The sequence below is a fragment of the Elephas maximus genome, chromosome 9 (assembly GCF_024166365.1).
Source record: "Elephas maximus indicus isolate mEleMax1 chromosome 9, mEleMax1 primary haplotype, whole genome shotgun sequence".
Lineage (NCBI taxonomy): Eukaryota > Metazoa > Chordata > Mammalia > Proboscidea > Elephantidae > Elephas > Elephas maximus.
The window spans coordinates 63,203,808-63,217,902 of NC_064827.1; the positions used below are offsets into that span (position 1 = coordinate 63,203,808).

Sequence of the window (14,095 nt, forward strand, 5' to 3'; positions counted from 1 at the left end):
TGGAGGTCAAAAGACATGTAAAAGGAGGGCGTTGGACTAGATTAGAGGAGGTAAGCATGCTGCTATGCTAGCTTACACTCCCTGCAGACATCAATAATCAATCACAGCACCCTTTCCAACTGAGCTCTGATGAGGCCCAGAATCCTTCTCAACACATTGTTCCACACAGCTGCTACTAATTGATTAGAATTGGCATTCAAAATAAAATGTTTGACATTCTTAGACTGGATGATTCCCTAGACTCTATTCACTGCTGATTTTCAGGAGTTGGCAGCACAGTTTCTTTACATTTTATTAAGTCCCCTTTGTATGCAGCAGAGCCCTGTGTGCTGTGGAGCCAGAGAAGAGCCCTAAAACGTTAGCTGCCCTCATGGAACTTGCAGATTGGTTGAGAGCAAGGCTGGCTGCAAAGGATGATGCTGTTCCCAGGTGTGCTCAGGCATGCTTTTCGATTCCAGGAGGTTATCCCTGAGATCCTAAGTGATCAGGGGAGGCTCTCTGGGGCAAGACCTGGGCTCTGGCTGGCCAGAATAGACTAATGCAGGCAGTGGGACAACATGAGCAAAGGAGGAACAAGAATTGATGAGGTTTGGAACTAGGAGCGTCCTCAGAGTCCATCTGGTAAAAATTTTCCATTTTACACATAAGGAAACTGGGGCTTGCCTAAATTTTAGTAAATGATAATTGTTTATATAGCTAAATTTTAATAGATGATAAGTGATTTTAATAAATGACAATTATTTACATAGCCAATACTTATATAGCACTTGCTATGTGCCAGGATTAACTGGGCGGCACAAACGGTTAAACACTAGTAGTCAAAAGGTTGGCATTTCGAACTTGCTCGGAGGTGCCTCAGAAGACAGAGGCGATCTCAGGCTCTCAGTCTGCTTATCTGTCCAGTGGACCTGCTGCTGGACTGATGGCCTCCAGCTGCTTCCGAAAGTTCATACGTAACCTTGAAAACCCTATGGAGCAGTTCTACTCTGCACACATGGGGTCGCCATAAGTGTGAATCGACCTTACAGCAACCAACAACAGTCCTAAACAATCTTGTGAGGTGCTTTCTGTTACTATCCCCATTTTATAGAAGAGAAAACGGAGGCTTAGAATGTTAAGTGACTTTACCCAGTGTTATAGTAGTGGAACCAGGATTTGAACCCAGGGCATCTGGCTCCAGATTTTAATCTGGGAACTGCTGTGCTAAATAAATCCTTCCACACCATCCTGGTCTGTAGCTCATGTCGTATTGTTAGCGCTGGCTATGAATGTTGCAGACTTTGTACCATTTCATCCATGCAGCAGCTGTGTGATGTGGGGTCTTCATCTCTGTTTTCACATTGGAAGAAACTGGGGCTCAGCGACTTGAGAAAGGTCAGAGTTTAATAAGTGGCCTAGGCAGAATTTGAAGCCTGGTCTGCTTGACTCCAAATATCAGAATTGGAAGGCCTCTTAGAGGCCATCAATCCAGAAGCAGGCCTATTGGACAGATGAACGGACTGAGGGCCGGAGATTGCCTCTGCCAGCTGGTTAAAAGAAGGCCTGGAGACTGATGTGTGTTTCCTGGGGTGTCTCGCTCCTCCCTGGTGAGGCTGCCTTGGTGGGCCTCCATTACCTTGGACTTACCACAGGAGGCTAAGCCCTTTTTTTTGATCCTCTTGAGGAGATCTGAGGAGCAGCCTCTTCCCTTTACTGCCTTCCTTAAAAATACCTAAGGGGGTGACTTTTAAAAAAACTCATCCCCCAGTTCTGGGGCTTACCCAGTTTGGAACTTGCAACCCTCAGTCTTTATAATAGTTTTTTTTCCCATAAAGCAAAAAAGTTTTTCTTTTTTTACTCCCCCCCCCCTTACTTCCTGCTGATTTGAAGTGAATATTTATCACATATTTAATGAGTAATCTGAGTCTTGGCTTGGTGAGGCTGTACCAGGACATGGTTTATGGCTGATCTGGTTTTAACTCGCTCCAGGCAGTTTTCCCTGGAGTTTTCTGTAAAATCATAAACCTGGAGAGAGAATTTTTGTGGAATCCAGTCATGTGACTCACTCTTTTGTAAACTGAGAGATTAACTATGTGACTGTAAAGAACTGAGATGTATTTCCCTTTTAAAAGAAAACAAACAGAGCAACATTTATGCACCCAGAGAAGCGTGTCCACTTCTAAAGACAGGGAGAGTCACTTGCCAAGGTCACCCTCCTGGGGCTTGGAGGTGGGATGCACAAGGCTTGAAAGTGTGGACCTTGGAGAATCTGGCCTGGGGCCTGGCAGTGCTTCCTCCCAGTTGGCTCCTGCACCCTGTGCACCTCTGTGTCCTCGGCTGGGCTTGGAGCTGATGATGTCCCTACTTCTTAGGGTGGTTGAGAAGATTCAGTGAGAGTGCACACAACGCCCTGAGCCCAGAACTGACAAACAAGAGGGGCTCAGGAGATGCTGGCTACTCCTGTGTTATTAGTATTATCCATGTTTGAGGCCCTTTGTATTGAATAAAAAGGGCCCTGGTGGTGCAACGGTTAAATGCTTGGCTGCTAACTGAAGGACTGGCGGTTTGAACCCACCCAGTAGCTCCTTAGGAGAAAGACCTGGCGATCTGCTCCCATGAAGATGACAGCCTAGAAAACCCTATGAGGCACTTTTGCTGGACAGCACCTAACAACAACAACATACTGAAAAAACAATACTAGCTGACACTATAGATATAAAGGCCCTGTTCTAAGCATGTGACTGATTAACTATTTAATCCTTACTACATGAAAGGAGCCCTGGTGGCACAGTGGTTAAGTGCTCTGCGGCTAACGGAAAGGTCAGCAGTTTGAACCCACCAGCCACACCCTTGGAAACCTTATGGGGCAATTCTCTGCCCTATATAGTTGCTATGAGTTGTAATCGACTTGATGACAGTGTTTTGTCTGGTTTGATAGCCTATGAGGTAGGCACTGTATCACCCTCATTTTACAGAGGAGGGAACTGAGGCACTGAGAGGTCAAGAGGTTTACCAAAGCCCTCAGGCTCCAGGCTGACTCCCAGTGACCACCACCTCTGCCCTGTTGCTGGCTTACTCCATCACTGTTGATTCTAGAGCCTGAGGGCTTTTTGACAGCTGGTCACCAGGAGGGAGACCAGACCTTGCCTTGCCTTAGTTCAGGCCTTCGCTGACCCTTCTGGACACTTGCGTCTGCCCCCTACCCAGTCTTGTGTCCTTCATTATTACCCCCTCGGTAGCCTTTTTGAACAGATTCTGACCAGGTTACTCCCCTGCCTAAGGTCCCTCATGTTGGGTGAAGGGTATAAGGAATTTCCTCGTACTGTCTAAAATTATCTCAGTGTAAAAAGTTAAACAAAATAACCTCATGCTCTGGGCCTGACCCTGGGAAAACCCGCATGCTTTTTGATGCAGCATTTAGAACCCTTTGTGATACAGAGTGGACATACATTAAACAACCAGGGAGGAGCCCTGGTGGCACAGTGGTTAAGCACTTGGCCGCTAACTGCAAGGTTGGTGGTTGGAACCCACCAGCTACTCCGCGGGAGAAAGATGTGATAGTCTGCTTCCATAAAGATTTACAGCCTTGGAAACCCAATGGGGCAGTTCTGCTCTGTCCTGTAGGGTTGCTATGAGTCAGAGTCGACTTGATGGCAGTGGGTTTTAAACAACCAGGAACTGTTACCGGACCGTTTAGATTCATTCGTGAGGAGTCTGTTGGCTCCCACTGTAGTGGCAGCTGGCACTCTGGGATGGGAAGGAGGCTTATGGTCTGGGTGCTCAGTTCAGCCTCCTTCCCCTCAAGGCCAGGATTCTTCCCTCTCCTTTAAGGACCATGACTCTGGCCGCAGGTTTAGCAGTGGATTGATTATTACTTCAGTCTCTCCCTGGTGCCCAATGAGTGCATGGAGGAGACCAGGCCCCCGACACACCAGGAGTGCACAGTCAAGAGCAGATGGGATTATCAACAGCTGCAGCAGTAAACAAACAAACAAAAAAGCCAAAGCCATTGCCGTTGAATCAATTCTGACTCCTGACAACCCTATAGGACAGAGTAGAACTGTCCCATAGGATTTCCAAGGCTATGATCTTTACAGGGAGCCCTGATGGCAAAGTGATTAAGAGCTCAGGCTGCTAACCAAAAAAAGTTGGCAGTTCGAATCTACCAGTTGCTCCTTGGGAACCCTATGGGGCAGTTCTACTCTGTCCTATAAGATTGCTGTGAGTTGGAATTGACTTTACAGCACAGAACAACGGTCTTTTCAGAAGCAGACTGCCACATCTTTCCCCTGTGGAGCATCGGGTGGATTCAAACTGCAAACCTTTCAGTTAGCAGCTGAGCACTTAACCATGGTGCTACCAGTGCTCCTTAAAAAAAAAAAAAAAGCCATGCATTTATTGAGCAGCTACTATGTGCTAGCTTCAGCACCGTGCTGGGTGCTTTTTGTGCATTATCTCAGTTGATCTTTGCCGTTTTCAGTAGTTCTCAGTTCTGGAGACTTCTCTTTTGCCTTCCACGAACCATCATCATCTTTTCTCAGTGGCCTCTGTGCTGCAGCAGGAGGTTGCTTTCAGAGGTGCACATGCATTCCAGGGCTGCCCTTAGGGAAAACTCAAACTTCTTTGCCTGGTTTAACAAACCAAAAAAACCCCAGGTGCCATCGAATTGATTCTGACTCTTGGCAACCTCATGTGTGCAGAGTAGAACTCTTTTCAAGGCTTTGGTCTTTCAGAAGCAGATACCAGGCCTTTTTTCTGAGGTGCCTCTGAATGGGTTCCATCTGCCACTGTTCTTGTTACTGTTAGATCCCCAATAACTCCCTTGATGCCCAGCACATAGTAGGCACTTCATATGTAGTATTTCGGCAAATGAGCAAGGAACCATGTTTAATTCATTTTGGTATCAATCCCCCCAAAGCCTTTTTCAGAATCACACGTCTGGTATGAACTTTATTGAAAATTGGAACCTGAGTTCCCATTTTTTAATCCAAGGTCTTCTCTGGCAACCTCCACCTACCCCTCAAGCTTGGAACCCAGGACAGTAAGTGGCTTTGAGTCACTGTGTTCAGTTGGGAAAGAAAACACAAAATTAAAAACCAAGTACTAAATGCTGGAAACATATCACTGAATATGATCTAAAAGGCAAAGTCTAATTAGAGAATTTATAATTTATTTGGTTTCCTGGGAACAGAATCCTCTTTATAACCTGCAAAGCTATTCTTCAGCATTGGCACAGTCACCCTTAATAGGGTTTTTCAGGAATACCTGGTGGAAAAAAGTGGGGACTGCCTGTGCTTCGGTTGGGGCCTGAGAGTTAAATAGGAAAATGGTTCATCCAAATTGTTTGGGGCCAGGTTTGGTTAATTCTAGACATGAAGGGCCTTGTGTGTGTAGAACAATGACCATGGACTTGGGGTGATGAAACATGTACAGCTGTGGCTAAGCCTTTGACCAGCTGTGTCACATTGGGCAAATCATTTAGCCTCTCTGGGTGTTTGGTAAATTCATCTTTGTCAAAGAAGGATAGTTAAACTGCAGTGTCTCCTTTGCAGGATTGTTGGATCTAATGTGGAGTAATGAGCTATAAAGTTCTATGCCAGTGGTTAATATTCTCATGTACCAGAGACATACAATTCCATTTTTCCTGGTGATGAGGCCAACAATTTCTGGAATCTTCCTTGACTCCATTCTTTCTCTCAAACTTCACAGCCAATTCATCAGTAAATTCTGTGTGTTCTACTTTCACATATACTCAGAATCTAACCCCTCTTCACTGCCGCCACTCTGCTCTAAGCCATTGTAATCTTTCTTCTGGATTATTGCAGTAACTTCCTCCATCATTGCCTCTACTGTCCATTCTCCACACAGCAGACAGGTGATCTTTTTAAAGTGGAAGTCAAATTAATGTCATTTTATCCAAACCCTGCCATTGGCTCCCCAGAGTAAAAGCCAACGCCCTTCAGCCAAGGCCCTGCCTGATCTGACCTCCGGTTACCTCTGCTCTCCTCTTCATCTACTCTGCTCCAGCCATGCTCACTTCCTTGCTGTTCCTCAAACAGACACTCTTCCACCCTAGTGTCTTTACACTGGCCATTCATTTACTCTGCCTTGAACCCTCTTGGACACCACAAGGCCAGCTCCCTCACCTCCTTCTAGTGTTTGCCTAAGGATGCCAATCCTGACCACACTATTTAAAATGGCAACTCGAGGCTCCTCCCTTGCCCCCAGTATGTCTGGATTCCCCTCTATCATCTTCCCCACAGCACTGATTAGTTTCAGTCATACCATGTATTTTACTGCTTTTTTATTGTACTTACTAGTACCATCTCCCCCGACTTGAAAGTAATTTCCATGAGGGCAGGGATATATCCGAGCCGCCTAGAACAATGTCTGGCACATAGAAGGAGGACAATGAATGTTTGTTGGATGAACGAATATCTTCCTTTCTTCTGAATTGACTCTTGTGCCTCCATGGGAGAGACAGAGTTACAAATTAAATTTGGGGGATCCATTGGCTGTTGGAAAGGAAAGAGTTATGTAAATGAGGCTCAAGTCATTTGGGCCTCTTGTCCTTACTACTTGTCCTAGGCAACATAGAGTGATCCTCTGCACATCCTAAGACTCTGCCTGGCAGGTGCTTCTGGAGGCTGCAGGGCCTACTGTGGGCCTCCAGGTTGAGTATACTTAGTTATACCCACAACTGAGGGGGCTAGTGCTGAGCACCCTTTTGCAGCATCAGTTGTACCAGTTGGTAATTTAATACAGAATTTTTATATAAAAATGAGTATATATGTGTATACACAAACACACACAAATATATATACATATATTACACACACATACACGTACATACATGTTAATGGAATACAATATAACATTCACATGGATTGGTAAGACTTCAGAGGCATTTGAGTGTGCAGAGAACTTCCTTTTTTTCCCCAGGTTCACATTCATTCTTCCCTTTCCTAAGGATGGAGAAAATCATGAGAAGCAGTGAACTTGGGGATTTGGACTTGTTCACCAATGGATTTGAGTTTGTCCACCCAGAGCCTAGCATAGTGCTCAACACATAGTAGGCTTTCAAGAAGTATCTATGGAATGAATGAAGGAATAATTGATTATTTAAAGTCAATTGTTATTTTTTTTAATTCAAATATAATTGCAAATGCAGTGTATCATCTCAGCAACGTCATTATGGATATTTCTTAATAATAATAATGCACAAATTCAACCATGTTTGCCCAGTGCCGGGTATTGAACTGGGTGCTGGAGACATGTCTATGTGTGGGGGTGTGGTCTTGGTCCAGGAGGAGTGTACAGTCTGGGAGGAGACTGGCACCCCAAGAACTATAGTCCCAGGCTCATACATTTGGTGAAAGGCACTGATGGTGGTGTGTATGCAGGTTGGGAGAACAATAAGCAGGGATAAATGAAATGTTCCGGGGGGCGGGGGGGCAAGGGGAGGGATCATTGAAGTCTCCAGAGAGGAGGTAATTCTTGAGTTGCACCTTTTGTGATAAGGTTGGGGTGGGGGAGGGAAAGCTCAAGATACTAATTATACTCTCATAGAAACATACATCCTCAGGTCCGTCCTGGACTTGACTGGTGAGGCGCCATCTTGGAGATACCCCCTCCAACATGGTGACCCTCCATCCTCGCCGAGCTCAGGGACCGTGCAGCCCCCACGTTTGCCGTGGCACCTCAGGCTTCCTCAGCGTCTGGCTCTCCTCTCTTATCGCAGAAAGGCATTTCATTCTTCGAGATCAGCAGCCAGGACCCAAGGAGCTGTTTTTCCTCCATTGTGCAAGCATGACAAATCATTAATTTTTGATTGATTTGCTTAGAATTATGGGCGCCCCAGCATTCTTTCCGCCGCTGAACAGCTGTATAACAAATGAATATATCAGTGCGCACAAAAGATTGGAGATCTAAGAGAAGCAATTACGTTGGCCACCCTCCCCCACCCTCACCCCTTCCCAGGCAATGAAGGGAGGAAATTTTTACCAGAAATTCCTCAAGTGGCTTTAAAAAAATGTCTTTTTATAATTGAATTAAATCTTTATCTCTTCATCTTTTGTAGCAGATTTCCAAACACACCGCGGTTCCCCATGCACTTGGGCTCCATCTATCCAGGAAGAATCTTTAATAATGAAATTTCGACTTGTGAATTAAAACCAAAATGGAAGAAAAGAAAAAAAAAAAGCAAATTTTACCCCTCCTTTTTTCTTTTTTTGGTTGCTGCTTTTCCTTTAAGATTTTGGAACTGTACCAGTGCACTAAATGTGACCTCCATAACTTTTAAATTAAGAATTTATGCTGGCTTGAAATTTATGAAATATTTCAGCATGAAAGAAAGCCTTTTTCCCTCAGGAAAATTGAGCAATAAATCACAGCACTGTGGATTTACTGCCCTAGAGCCAGCGAGAGATAGGATTTTTTTTTTTTTTTTTTTGCTTCATTCTGAAAAAAAAAAAAAAAAAAATGTAATCATATAAGACAGCTTAGCTGCTATCCTCCCACTCTCTAGAATTTTTAATTTCAGCTGTTTCTGCTTGGATTTATTTCCAATATTCCTGCTCGGCTTTTCAATTTCCTCAGTTATTAAATTTTAATTCAGTGCATTAGCATTTAAATTAAAAAAGGGTTTATTTTATCGAAATCGTTGGCCAGCCCCCATCCCACAGCACACGAATTGCCTGTTTCTGCCATTTGCACAAAATGTGAAATGCAGCTAATGTCTTACAACTTACATTTGCACAAATTTAGAAATAAAATTTCTGGGTTTGGAATAATATTTTCTTTCCAAGAAAACCCTTAATAAGAGAATGGAAAAGAACAACTTAACATTCATTTGGGAGGGGAAAGGAGGATTGAATGAAGCCAAAAATAGCTTTGCCCAGGTCCTGAGGAGACACTGGCATATAAGGAATGGATGGGGCTGGGAAGGGAGGGCGGGCAAGTACCCTCATAAGAGGCTGGTGGGCTTGGGTAAAGACCCCAACCATGCAAGGATGAGAAGGAGGGTCTCTTATGGGCCCACACTACCTCCTCATTTACCATAGACAGGTCCGGTTAAGGTTTAGTTAGCTCAAAATAAGTAACAAAGGTAGAAGGGAGGAGAGAGTATTTGATTTGGCCCTCTGCCCTGTGCCCCCTGCCCCATTTTTACCTATGGAAAACCTCAGGTCCAGGGAAAGGAAAAAGCTTGCCTAAGGTTCAAAGTGGAAGCCCTTGTGGCACAGTGGTTAAGAGCTACGGCTGCTAACCAAAGGTACAGTTCAAATCTACCAGGTGCTCCTTGGAAACCATATGGGGCAGTTCTACTCTGTCCTATAGGGCCGCTATGAGTCAGAATCTACTCGACAGCAGCAGGTTTGGTTTTGCGTTTTTAAGGTTCAAAGTGAGACCCAGACAGGGCCAGAGCGAGTCCAGTGGCAGAGATGGTTCTACAACAGCAGCAGCAGTAGCCTTGGAGGTTTCCGTCCCTGAGCGATAACTACATGAATACTTTACCTACATTATTGCATTCAGTGTCACTCTGAGTGGTTCCATTGGAGAAGTTCTCAGGTCTACGGTGGTTGGATGGATGCTCATGAGATGCTGACTTGGCAGCGTTAGATTCTGGTCAGACCCTGAGGCATGCTGGGAAGACGTATCGTCCAATCCACACCAGTTCTGCCATTCCTTTGCTGTGTAATCTTATTCAAATCACTCTGTTTCCTGAATCCAATAAATGATGGGCTTTATAACTAAGGCTGTTAATGATTGTTATAGTTACTACTTCTGAGCCCATGCAAAGAACTTTTCACACATGTTATCCTGAACACAGTATCTCACGCCTATTCCATAAGGTGGTGGTGTTATAGTTAGGTGCTGTCAAGTCGATTCTAACTCAAAGCAACTCCAAGCGTGATAGGATGAAACACTGCCAGGTCCTGCATTATCCGCATGATTGCTGTTATGCTTGAGTCCATTTTTGCAGCCACCGTGTCAGTCCATCTCATTGAGGGTCTTCCTCTGTTTCACTGACTCTCTACTAAGCATGATGCTCTTCTCTAGGGACCAGTCCTCCAGATAACACGTCCAAAGTATGTGAGACAAAGTCTCACCATCCTCACTTCTAAGGAGCATTCTGGCTGTACTTCTTCCAAGATGGATTTGTTCATTCTTTTGGCAGTCCATGTTCAGTATTCTTCGCCAACACCATAATTCAAAGGCATCAATTCTTCTTTGGTCTTCCTTATTCGGTCTTCCTTATTCGGTCTTCCTTATTCATGGTCCGGCTTTCGCATGCATACGAGGTGATTGCAAATACCGTGGCTTGGGTTAGGTGCACCTTAGTCCTTAAAGTGACGTCTTTGCTTTTTAACACTTTAAAGAGATCTTTTGCAGCAGATTTGCCCAGTGCAGTGCATCGTCACCGTGAGGTATAGGTCCTGTGATTAGCATCTTGCCATTTTGTAGATGAGGAAACTAATGCCTTGGGAGGGCCAATGACTTGCCTAAGATCACATAGCTAGAAAATGGCAGGACCAGGACTTGAACTCTGACTCTAAACCCTTGCTCTTAAATTTTAGTTCAAATTGAGAATCTGGTTGGATTGCACTGGGTAATGGAGAGTATAGTTTAGGATGGATCATATACCATTGCTGATATTAGACCATTTTGGCCTAGGAAAATGGCAATGTGAGAGGTGTGACTTAATTCAAGCAGAAGGGACTGCTATAGTGTATTTGCGAGAACACAAAGCCGTCCAGGTATCATATGGACATCTGCAACTGAGAGTCGATGCTGTCAGCACTGTGCGTTTTGGCCGAGGTCACTAGGGGGCTGAGGGGCCATCCCCGGTCATCATGGTGGGTCTGGACTTGGCTTTACCCCTTCCTGTCTGCCAGGCCCAAATGCCATGAATGAGATGGTTTGTGATATTGATGTATGCTGGCTTGGACATCTCTCACTTGAGTTCATTATCCAGCTATACACCCACCTTGGCTTTCCCATATCTGTTGACAAATGGCCTGAACATTTCACATCTGGCCGTGGTAGCCCTTCTCTCTTCAGTGGTTCCCTTTCCCCAGTACCACCACCTTAGTCTCCGCAAAAGGCTGTTTTTGGACAACTATTTGAATGTTTTTAGCATTTTGTCTTTGTTTTGTAAAAATGGGTGGAAAGTAAAAATGACTGTTAATACCAGATCATAACTTAATTGAAGGGAAACAAAAGTGGAGATTATTAGGTGTGCTAAGAATCTCCCTGCCCATCCCCGCCCTGTCAACTTGAGTGGTCCTTGATCTGATCAACTCTGTGAAATTATGAAGGAGAAAGACAGTAATGACATTTTAAAAAGTATGTAAAATGCTAGACATGCATGCTCAGAATTAAGTCTGAGAGGTGAGAGATCACTTGGGATTTGACAATATTTTTAAGCTCTGTAGGGACAGAATTCTCACCCCCTGCCACTTCTGTCACTTACGATATGAACATTAAAATAACTTCTGCCCGCTTGCTTTACATGCCAGTTTTGAGGAATGCAAGATGTCGGAAAGAGGCTGTAATTGATCCTGGTCTTTTGCTCCCAGTGAAATGATAAGCAAACCATTTTCTGCTTTCTTGTTTCCGCCGCTGAAATACTATACCAGCATCCCATTAAGTTCTCCTTCCCAGACTTCATGTTTCTGCCTCCCTGTTTGTCCTTAACCTTTCCTTTTCCCTCAAGTAGGAAAGGGAGGGGGCTGTGTGGCTTCACCCCATTTTCTGATTGGCTCCCCTGAAAGCTGGTGGCAGATAGAAACTCCCAAGCCGAGTACAGCAGGCTACGGAGTACCCTGGCTAGACCTGGGCTTGTAGCTGTGGGGCTTTTGATAAAAGAGTTAAATTTTTTTACCATCTGTGTCCTCACCTGTAAAATGGGGATATAGGGGTGGGGAGGACTTAGCGTGAGGATTAAATGAGACAAGGCATTTTTTTTTTTTTTTAATTTATTTACTGTGCTTTAGGTGAAAGTTTACAAAACAAGTCAGCCTCTCATACAAAAAGTTATACACACCTTGCTGTTACTCCTAGGTGCCCTCCTCTTAATGAGACAACACATTTCTCCTCTCCACTCTGTATTCCCCGTGTCTGTTCAACCAGCTCCTGTCCCCCTCTTTCTTCTCACATCGCCACCAGACAGGAGTTGCCCACTTGAACCCTGAAGCTCACTCCTGAGCAGCATCATTGTCTATCTTCTAGACCAGACCAATCCCTGTCCGTAGAGTTGGCTTTGGGAATGGTTCCAATTTTGGGCCATCAAAGGGTCCGGGGTCTGTCACCTCCAGGGTCCCTCCGGTCTCAGTCAGACCATTAAGCCTGGTCTTTTTACGAGAATTTAAGATCTGCATCCCACTGTTCTCCTGCTCCATCAGGGATTCTCTGTTGTGTTCCCTGAGACAAGGCATTTAATGTCCATACACTAGTGCCTGATGGGAAGTTAGCCAAGGGACATGAGCACAGATGCCCACAGGGGCCAGGCGAGTGGGCTGAGTGTAATGCAAGAGGTGGGGTAGGGCCTGACTGCACCTGTGTAGGACAGGGTGTTGCTAGATTATCCAGCTTTATAAGAGAAGCTGGAAATATGGCCCCCCTTTTTTGGTGAAATCACTTGGTTTTTATATATTGCCAGTTCGTGTGTTTCAAAGTCCTCTATCTGGTTTTGCCAGTTTGCAACCTCTAATAAGCACTCATTAAAAGGCAGCAGCTGCTGTATTTATTTTATCTATTACCCACCATCCTGAAATTAAAAAAGGCTTGAAAACTGAACTTTTTTTTTCCTGATTGATTAGACAGCAGAAGTTGAGCCGAAGGGAGATAGGGCTAGTTACAGTCTTTCGTTATCCCATGTCGTTGTTGTGTGCTGTCGAGTTAAGTCAATTCCAACTCATAGCGACTCTATATGACAGAGTAGAACTGTCTCATAGGGTTTCCCTAGGTCTTTTTGCCCATGGACTGGCTAGTGGGTTCGAGCTGCCGACCTTTCTGTTAGCAGCCAAGCTCTTAACCATTGTGCCATGAGGGCTTTTATCCTATGTAGGGTTGACTAAATGGTCTCTGGGTGGCGCAAATGGTTTGCATTTGGCTATAGACCAAACGGTTGGCAGTGTGAGCCCTCTCAGTGGAAGAAAGTCCTGGCAATCTACTTCTGTAAAAAGTACAGCCAAGAAAACGCCATAGAACTCAGTTCTACTCTGTAACACTTAGGGTCGCCATGAGCCAGAATTGACTTGGTGGCAATAGAGGGGTTTTTTAGGGTTGACTGTTCATATGTTTCATTATGAACATTATTGTGCTTAATTACACCCCCCGCCCCAAAACTTGCCAGGGCTGCTTCGAAGTCATATGCATTAAATTACCTTTCTAAAGTCAGGAAAGTTCTGAATTTGGAAACACATGTGGCCTCAGGGTTTTGGACCTGCATTATTCTAACTGTTATTATAAATGTGACAAATCTAGGGAATGTGTCTTATACTAGTGGTGATGGAGAACCCAGGTGTTCTTCCCATGTTGCAGCCTGCTCTGGCCTCTGCATTGAGGTCCCCGAGCATTGGGCTGGAAGTCAGGATCCCAGATATTTGTCCGTAGGTCCTCATGATACTCTGGCAGATTCCTCCTCACCCAGGGCCTCAGTCTCTCTATCTGAACCAAATTTTATGATTTCTGAAAATTTCATTTGGTCAGCATTATTTCCCTCTTCCTCCCACCCCCAGTAAAAGAGATTAAAGAACCAATACTCTCTTGCCTTCCCCTGCTCATAGGGTTGGGGGACAGAATATTTTAACATAATAGGATTTCCCCCTCCTCCGGTTGGCAGGAATAAATATGCAGCTACTGTTTTATTGGAAATCCCAGCTGAAAATAAAAATGGTGCAATTCAATCTCAGATTTAGCTGGTTACTTACTTTTCACTGAGTCCCCAGGGCTCTGCAGTTGCTGGGTTTGTGTTGGCAGTGGGTGCTCAGGCAGGACTTAAAGGGCCAAGCAAATAGCAGGGTGTCCTGACTCCTGCTTACCACTGGGGACAGACTTTTCCAGCTTGGAGGAATAGGGCAGGGGCTAGAACCTGTGTCCTTCCATTTTGCTG

At 44.8% G+C, this 14,095-nt stretch overlaps 1 protein-coding gene across 10 annotated transcripts in view; it reads left to right on the top strand.

Annotated features, from left to right (window-relative positions):
- The window catches only part of ZNF618 (zinc finger protein 618), a 190,570-nt gene that overhangs the window by 89,527 nt on the left and 86,948 nt on the right, over nt 1–14,095 (top strand). The window lies entirely within an intron of this gene.